The sequence below is a fragment of the Hibiscus syriacus genome, unplaced genomic scaffold, assembly GCF_006381635.1.
Source record: "Hibiscus syriacus cultivar Baekdansim isolate YM2019G1 unplaced genomic scaffold, ASM638163v2 tig00111330_pilon, whole genome shotgun sequence".
NCBI lineage: Eukaryota > Viridiplantae > Streptophyta > Magnoliopsida > Malvales > Malvaceae > Hibiscus > Hibiscus syriacus.
Genome location: NW_024063059.1, coordinates 9,035,425 through 9,045,484, shown reverse-complemented (window position 1 = coordinate 9,045,484; position 10,060 = coordinate 9,035,425). Strand labels below are relative to the sequence as shown.

Below are 10,060 nucleotides of genomic sequence, written 5' to 3'. Positions count from 1 at the left end.
TCAAAAATTAACCATGTTCAATCAATCAAATCTATCCTTAAATTTTATTTGAACATATTATTAATTTTCACTAAAGATCATAAACTCCCCTAACTATTAGCAAAAAAATGCAATCAAAATTGTTATTTTTATAAACATTTTTCATTTATAATTAAAAATGCTAAAATCATTTTAAACACTAAGTGAAGATAGGTCAGTTAAACCCAATTCTCTTCTAAGTGTCCAAAATATTGCTTTATCTAAAGGTTTGGAAAAAATATCCGCTAATTGATGCAAAGTATCATTATGTTCTAGAACTATATCTCCTTTAGTGGTATGATCTCTAATGAAATGATGTCTAATTTCAATGTGCTTAGTTCTAGAGTGTTGGATGGGATTTTTAGTGAGACAAATAGAACTAGTATTGTCACACTTGATAGGTATGATACCTACTTTAATTCCATAATCTAAAAGTTGTTGTTTCATCCATAAAACCTGTGCGCAACAACTACCGGCTGAAATGCATTCTACTTCAGTGGTAGATATTGAAACACTGTTTCATTTCTTTGAAAACCATGAAATCATCATATTTCTTAGGAATTGAAAAGTACCGGAGGTGCTTTTCCTATCTATTTTGCGTCCTCCATAATCCGCATCAGATAAAGCATGCAAACTAAAGCTAGAGTCTCTAGGATACCAAAGTCCTAAACTAGGAGTGTCCTTAAGGTATCTAAAGATTCTCTTAATGGCTTTTAGATGTGATTCTTTAGGACATGATTGAAATATAGCACATAAGAAAACACTAAACATAATTTCTGGTCTACTTGCGGTTAGATAAAGCAAAGAGCCAGTCATAGACCTATAAAGTTTAACATCTACACATTTACCTCCTTCATCTTTGTCAAGCTTTGTAGATGAGCTCATTAGAGTGGCTTGGGGTTTAACATTTTCCAATCTAAACTTTCTGAGCATATCCTTGACGTATTTTGCTTGATTGATGAAGATGCCATCTTTTCTTTGCTTGATTTAGAGTCCCAAGAAAAATGAGAGTTCCCCCATCATGCTCATCTCGAATTCACTCTGCATTAGCTTAGAAAATTCTTGGCAAAGAGCATCATTAGTAGAACCAAATATTATATCATCAACATAAATTTGAAGTACTAATACATCTTTACCTTTTCGGTTTAAAAACAATGTAGTATCAACTTTCCCTTTTGAAAATCCTTTTTCAATTAAAAAGTTTGACAATCTTTCATACCAAGCTCTAGGAGCTTGTTTTAAACCATAAAACACTTTTGTCAATTTAAAAACATGATCTGGAAATTTTGAATCTTCAAAACCAGGAGGTTGCTCAACGTACACTTCTTCTTTTATAAAACCATTTAAGATTCACTTTTAACATCCAATTGATATAATTTAAATTCATGAAATCATGCAAATGCTAATAACATTCTTATTGCTTCCATCATAGCTACGAGAGCATATGTTTCATCATAGTCTATGCCTTCTTCTTGAGTATAGCCTTGAGCAACAAGTCTAGCCTTGTTCCTTATTGTATTACCACTTTCATCAAGCTTATTCCTAAATACCCATCTAGTACCTACAGTAGATTTATTATTAGGCCTTTCAACTAATGTCCATGCTTTACTTCTCTCAAATTGATTTAACTCTTTTTGCATAACCATAATCCAATTTTCATCATCTAATGCTTCTTGAATATTCTTAGGCACTATGCATGAGATAAATGCAACATGTTTACATATATTTCTAAGAGAAGATCAAGTTGTTACCCCTTTGATAGATTACCTATAATCTCACCATCTTTGATATAGTTGTATTCTCTTGGGTAAGAGACTTCCCTTTCTTAAATGGTTGGATTCTTAGAGAACATCGTGAGTTTCCTCATCTTTCGTTTCTTCCTTTGATGATGGTTCTTCAACGTCATGTGTATTTACAATACCTACGTCGTCATCAACAAAAGAATCCTTCCTCAGAAGGGGATTATCATCGAAAACAACATGTATAGACTGTTTTACCACTAAATTTATTTTGTTAAATACCCGATAAGCTTTAGAACTTAAGGAATAACCCAGAAAAATTCCTTCATCACTTTTAGCATCAAATTTGCCAAGATTGTCTTTACCGTTGTTTAAAATAAAACATTTACATCCAAAAGGATGAAAATAACTAATGTTAGGCTTTTTATTTTTGAAAAGTTCATATGGAGTTTTCTTTAAAATAGGTCTAATCATTACTCGATTTATAACATAACAAGCGGTATTTGTGGCTTTCGCCCAAAAATATTATGGCAAATTATTTTCACAAAGTATAGTTCTAGCCATTTCTTCTAAAGTTATGTTTTTCCTCTCAACAACTACATTTTATTGAGGAGTTCTAGGTGCTAAAAAATTATGGCTAATTCCTTTAGAATTACAAAACTCAGTAAATCCAAGATTTTCAAATTCAGTACCATGATCACTTCTAAAACTAGAAATGAAGTAACCTTTTTCGTTTTGGATTACTTTTGAAAACGTGATGAATTTTTCTAATGCTTCATATTTAGTACTTAAGAATAGAACCCAAGTATATTTAGAATAGTCATCTACCAATACAAAACAATATTGTTTTCCACCCAAACTAACAGTCCTAATTGGCTTAAAAAGATCTATATGGATCAATTGTAATACTCTACTAGTTTATACATCATTATTGGATTTAAATGAGGCTTTTTTGTGTTTTCCTTTAGCACATGCATCATAGATTTTATCTTTATCAAATTTTAGCTTTGGAAACCCTCTTACAAAATCTCCTTTTGTAAAACACTCATGCTAGTATGTCCTAGTCTCCTATGCCATAACCAACTTTCATGTTCATCCTTAGCAACAAGGAATAAATTAGTCATATTTATTGAATCTAAATGCACCATATAAATGTTTCTTATTCTATGACTAGCAAGCATAATCCGATTAGATGCAATGTCGATTACTTTACAACCGTTAGATTCAAACAAGACATTGTATCCCTTATCACATAATTGACTAATACCCAATAGATTATGCTTTAATCCATTCACATATAAAACATTATGCAATTTCGATTATCGAAATTAAGAGCACATGCATAAAGTTTTAAAATGTTATGCATTAAAAATTTGATATAAATTGTTAGAGAGATATCATTTATAACTTTGAATTCTATGCATAAACATTAAAAAGTTTAATGTCAAAAATTTGAAAAACCAAAGTATTTGAAAAATTGATATCAATTGTTAGAGACATATCATTTACATTTAAAAATATTTGACCAAATATTATTATGACAAACTAAAGTTATGAAAAATTATTGAAAATTTTATATTGTTCATCATAAAGCATTTTTCAACATACACGAGATAAAAATATAATTATTTAAGATTAAAAACTCATGCATGTATAGACTAAATGAGTAACCAAACTAAATAATAACATTAAGTTTTAGAGGTTACCCATTCCTTTTTCATGTGTGGTTAGAGTATCTTGAATATAATCACTTTCATCACCATTGCTCCCACACACCTACAAGAGACATTTAAGTAGATTTTGGTATCCAAATTGCTTTGGATCCTTGAACGTTAGTTTCAATGCCCCATGTTCCTTTTGGAACCCATACTTGTCTAATTTTAAATCGTTTTCCTTTCTTTAAAGGACAAGTATGTTCCTTGTGACCATGATAATGACAATGTGAACACTTTGTCATTATTGAACTAGGTGAATTATTTAAAATGATCTCTTTTTTTTTGTTAAGCATTAAAGCTTAACTTTCAAATCGAAATTTTCTGTTTCAATACTTTCAAATTTCATTTTTGAAAGCTCTAAATCCTTCTTCAATATTTCATTTTAATTTTCGAAATCTGTTTTAGTTTCTAGAAGAAGTTTGTTTAATTCAAAAAAATATTCAAAGTTTTCAGATTTCATTTTTGAAAGCTCTAACTCATTTTTCAACGTTTCATTCTAATTTTCCAAGTCTATTTTAGCTTTCAAAAGAATATCATTTTTAGCTTTAAATATAGAAATCAATTTCTTATATGCGGAGTTCATGATCTCAAACTCCGAAAATAACTCATCATAAGCATCTTGTAACTCATTAAAAGAATATGAATCTAATTTATTTGAGTTTTAAGATACCTTGGGCTCTTCTAGAGCTAATAGAGACATCACCGTTATTTGTTCGTCTTTCTCGTCTTTATATATTTCCTCAAGCTTATCCCACATCTCCTTGGCTTTTGAATAAGAAGAAACTCCTTTATAGATATCTGGATAAATTGCACAACATAACATGTGCATAGCCTTTGTGTTTTGCTGAGCTTTCTTCCGTTCTTTATCACTACACTTATTTGCCTTCTTCGTAGGAGAGGAATATCCTTTCTTGATTATCATCAAAGCTTCAAGTTCATGTTCTTGGATAAATACCATCATTAACCTCTTCCAACGATGATAGTTTGTTCCATTGAAGTAAGGAGGCACATCAATTGGTCTGGAGTCTTTGATAGAGAATAAACCAGAAGTGGATGTCATCTTTATCGATTTAACTCTTCCCGAATTGACTCAAGAGTTGGTTAAACCTTCAAATAAGTGAGGCTCTGATACCAATTGTTGAGTTAGTCAATCGACGAAATAGCCAAGAAAATTGAAAATATTTGCACAGCGATTTAGAGTGGTTCGACTTTCTCAACCAAAGTCCACATCCACTACCTTAGCTATCCATACAAAGGATTTTCCATAAATTCACTAATTTTTCTTTCTTTTGAGGACAAAGAGTAACCTTACAACTCCCTCAAGAATTATACCCCAAATTCTTGATAATACTCTCTCCCAAAGAGAACAATACAAATTTCGCAAACTTACAAAAAACCTCATAAGGCAAGATGTTTGCACAATTATAGAACAAAGAAAGAACACTCAAGAATGATAGCAATTGAGTAAAAAAGTGTTCTTGAAAGCAAAATGAATATTGAATGAAAAATAGGCTTAAAATGCTCAAAGAATAAGGTTTGATGCTTTCTCTTTGATTCTCCCTCAATTATTGTTTCTTGTTTTTGATCAATTACTCCTAAGCTTGTTTAAATAAACCTTGGATCACTTCTAAATGTTGGGGATCATTGGTTAAGTCAATAGAGCCATTGTGGTATGAATACGATTTAAAAAATCAGTTGGGGGCATAGGTGTATCGGTACACTATCAAACGTGTATCGGTACACTCAGTGTAGAATTCAAATATTTCAACCATTGGTTGACCTAGTGTATCAGTACACTCAAGAGTGTATCGGTACCTAAATTACATTCAATGTTTCTCGGAGCCATAAGTGTATCGGTACATCAACTATGTATCGATACCCAAATTACACTCGATGTTGGGGGTGTATCGATACATCCAAGAGTGTATCGGTACCTCCCTTCACAAAACTTGTTTTTTGGCTCGATTAAGGTTCAAAATACTTTGTGAAAATTGTTTCAAAAATATTTTAAGACTAAAACACAATTTTACACTTAAGTAAGGATTAAAATTGACATTTGAAAACTTGAAGTAATATTTTTGATATTCGAATAATTTAATCGAATATATGATTTGAATATAAAATCTTAAAATTCAATAGTAATTTATTTTTTATATCGAAACATCAAAATGTTTTCAACACATAGACCCTTCGAGAATTTACAACCTTTCATTCTTTGTCTGTCCCTTCATAATAACAAGTGAACCCTTACTAACCTTCAAAACTTCACCTTCAGTAGAGTACTTATATCTTTTTATGTTGAAGGTACTTAGGTTACTCTCCAAATCTAGAATGTGGCGAACATCAATCAGGTTTTTGGCAATGCCATCATACATCTTGACTTTGACAGTACCAGTATCTGCAATCTTACATGATACATTGTTACCCATCAGTACAACATATACTGATACAACTTTATAGGTCGCAACCATTCACAGTTGGGACATGATGCTACAAAATTGTTATAGCATTCAAAGCAAGTGCACGTGTCGTATATCATGTAATAAAAGTGGATACACAAGGTGTATCAGATGTCGAACCCACAAAGATCAAGAAATTAAAGCTTAGAATTGTTAATTCTTTGCAAAAGATATGTTTGGAATGAAATAGTGATATGTTTATAGGAAAGGTAAAAATTCAAAATATTAAAGGCAAAAAATGTAGTAGCAATCAGGAGAGCAAATAGACCACTAGACTAATAAATGTTGTTTTCATTTCACAGTTAACAATATGATTATGCTATGGTAATACGATTATGAAACATGCAATGATTAACACATTAATCCCCTTTAAAATATTAAACACTTAACCAATGAAAATCAAATTTCACTAATTTCATTAATCAAGCAGTTAAAAAAGTAATGACAATCGGTAGCATACATCTCCATATGCTTAAACTCACTTTTGTAAATACAGATGTTTTACAAAAGTAGCAAGCAATCTTAATGATTTCCATTTCTAAATATAAACAAGATTAACATACATAAAGATATTTCTATCTCTAAAAATATCAAATGAAGTTTCAACAGATAAAAATATAGTTAAAAAATAAGCAACCAATCTTTTTTTTTTTTTAAATAAGATTGCTATGAAATATAATAAAGATATGAGATTTAATGTTAAAAAATTTCTAATTTCTATAAGAATTGAGAACATACATTTATTGTTTAAAATATTATCTATGAATCCTAACAAGTATCTAAAACATTCCCATGACATTTCACAACTAATTATTCATCATCAAGCATCATAAAAAAATCATAAAAAAGCTTCATTAATCTATAAGAATTATACATGCAACATTATATATACAATATCCTAAATGATCTAAACAATATGAGCATCAATTCACATGTCAAACAAACAAATGTAATATGATAAATACAAATATAAACAACATATATGAATGACACAATATAAACAACACACCCCAAACCTAAGATATGCATTGTTCTCAATACACACAACAATAAAAACATGAATAAGAGTAAATGGGAGAATGGAAGCAATACTCCCCTAACGAGTCTTTCTTGGGTTGGAAAAAGTTGGGTAGGTCTTTGATGATGTCTTCTCTTTCAACTACATTTTTTTCTTACTGGAAGATGATGTTGCAACAATGACTGTCTGTAACTCTAGTTGATGCTTTGAAGCAAAGACATCATGTGTTGGCTGATGCTGTGCTGATCAATATTAAAACATGACCTAAAAAGAAAATAATAGAAAACTGATAAAATAAAAAAATATAAACTAGTAAGACCTGAGTTTATAGAACCAAATCGAGGAAATGTGTTGGGGTATATTGCAACCATAATGTTTCATTTTATTCCCATTAAATATGCTCCAACATTCATCCGAGTGTTCTTGTTTTGTTCCCTCAATAATGCCAACAACATAACATTCAACATTTTCATCGCATTGCAAAATATTGAATGTAATCTAATGGTTATTTAGACACATTATGAGTTCTCCATTGTGGACATCAACCTGTGCTCGTGTTATAGTAAGGAAAGGTTTGCCCAACATTGTTGGCACATCCTTGTTAGCTACACTATCTATGATAATGAAGTCTGCTGGAAAGATGAATTTGTCCACTTGTACTAGTACGTTATCCATTTTTGGTGGCATCACAGGTGGTAGTGTTGTTGGCATTGCTGGTGGAAATGACTTAGAATTGTTGCACTCGTCAACATCATTTTTTGTGACATGAAATGTTGGTGACTCAATCACCTTTTTCAGTTCTTTTCCTTTAGGTTGCAATTTATACCTTTCATCCTATTTTTTATGTTCATCATTATTCCTAAGTTGGAGTCCACTTCTTATTGTGACAGCCTTGAAATTTTGGTTACAAGTAATTTCAATGTCACTTGGCAATGCTTTTTATTGTTTGTTTTTCAATGTATTAACCAACTGTCCAACTTGATTCTTTAATTCCCTTAGTGATGCTGACTGACTTTGTATCAAAGTTTCATTCTTTTGATTTCTCACCTCATTTCTTAAGATATACACTTTCAAATGAGACTCAAGGGAGGTTTAGGTGGTGGCTTGATTAGAATATTATCCTTGATAATTCTGTTGGTTGCTACATTGTTGTGGTTGCATTGCTTGATGGTGTGTCTGTTGATATGACAACATGGATTGTTGCTGCATATAGTATTTTTGCAACTGATGTTGTGGTTGTGTATTCTTAAAATATAGATTCAATGCTTCATTAGGGTTGTCTACATTTTTGACTTCTCCATGATAGATCAAAATGATTCTCGAAGTTCAGATTGTAGGTGTTCTCATAGGTGTATGCATTGTCCTCGAAATTATGATTTTCACCACAATTAACACAAGTAATAATACATGATAATTTAACTTTATGCATAACTCTAGGTTGTTGCATCTTCATCACCATATCAGACAATGTTGAATCTATGAGACCATTTTGATGTTATCATCATTGTCCACTATTTTAGCATTGTGTCTACCTGATATAATCCTTGTGTTAGGATATTGGTAGTCATTGTTGGAGATATTTCAAGGATTTCGTAAGCTTCATTGTAAGGCTTGTCCAACAATGCTCCACTGATAGATGCATCTACAACCATTCTCGTTTGCATGTTAAGACCATTATAGAATATATATGTTTGTGTCCAATGCTGGAAACTATGCATAGGGCATTTGCTCAGCAAATCTTTAAATCGATCCCAATCTTCATACCAATTTTCATCCTCTAATTGCTTGAAAGATGTGATGTCATTCGTCATTCTTGTATTTATGTTGGGAGGATTAAATTGTAATAAAAACTTTTGGGTAAGTTCATTCTATGATGATATAGCTCCAGGCAGCAATGAGCTAAGCCACAACTTGGCTTTGTCACAAAGAGAGTAAGGATATAATTTCAGTTTCAAAATTTCCTCGGGCACTCCTTGTTGAACAAACGAATCAAATACTTCTATGAATGCCCTCAAGTGTGCTCTAGGATCCTCAATGAATGAACCATTATACTACCTCATACACTGCAACATTTGGAATATTATAGGCTTCAACTCGAAGTGGGCATCATGGATGGCAGGTCTAACGATGTCAGGATTTAGATCATCTAAGGTCGGCACAACATGTTTTCAATTTGTCATATTGTGATCATCGATGTTGTGGTAATTCTGCGACATCAAAATATGTTGTAAAGGTATAGCACTATACTGAGCCATGTTTGGTTGTTGTTGTTGCCTCCTTTGGTGGATACTTCGCTCAATTTTCATATCAAATGGTTCTAAGTGATGAATGTTGATGCGTGTAATGTGCTAACAATGCTACATTAAAATGTACCTACAAACTAAAAATAAACAAAGTTATTGAAAATAAAGAAAAACAATTCTAATGGAATACCATTGCTCCCCAGACAACGGTGCAAAAACCTTGATGCTACAATATTGTTACAACATTCAATATAAGTGCATGTGTCGTATATCAAGTAATAAAGTGGATACACAAGGTGTATCAGATGCCGAATCCATAGAGAGTAAGGAACTATAGCTTAGAATTATTGATTCTTTGCAAAAGATAAGTTTGGAATGAAATAGTGATAGGTTTATAGGAAAGGTAAAAATTTAGAATATTAAAGGCAAGGAATGTAGTAACAATTAGGATAACAAACAAATCACTAGACCAATTGTACGCACCAATTTTTTACCCCAAAAAAATATATCACATAAATTATTTTAAAATGCAAAAAGGCCATACCCTGCCATCAACCATGCCTGGTTCCATCAGCCATGCTTGGTTGCAGCAGCCCTATGCCGTGCCATCCAACACTTCAACCAACATCACCTACATTGCCATACCCTCTGTCTCACATTGCATTAACCAAATACACCAAAATAAGTTGAAATTGTAATATTTTTGGGGTTATAATAACCCTATTTTTTCACTAAAAAAGGGTTGGTTTTTCTAAACTCCCCAAAAAATAATTTGAAGCAATACAAGAGGTATTTTTTTTATTTCATTTCTTTCTTTCTTTTTCCGAGCAATATGTTACATGTATGGGGAAGGTTTTAAATATAAAAA

At 31.6% G+C, this 10,060-nt stretch overlaps 1 non-coding gene across 1 annotated transcript; it reads left to right on the top strand.

Moving 5' to 3' along the window:
• Positions 1–8,656: 8,656 nt before the first annotated feature.
• LOC120158843 lies at positions 8,657–8,763 on the top strand. The gene has a single exon (XR_005519286.1). It is a non-coding gene; the product is annotated as a small nucleolar RNA R71 (small nucleolar RNA).
• The last annotated feature ends 1,297 nt before the right edge of the window (positions 8,764–10,060 follow it).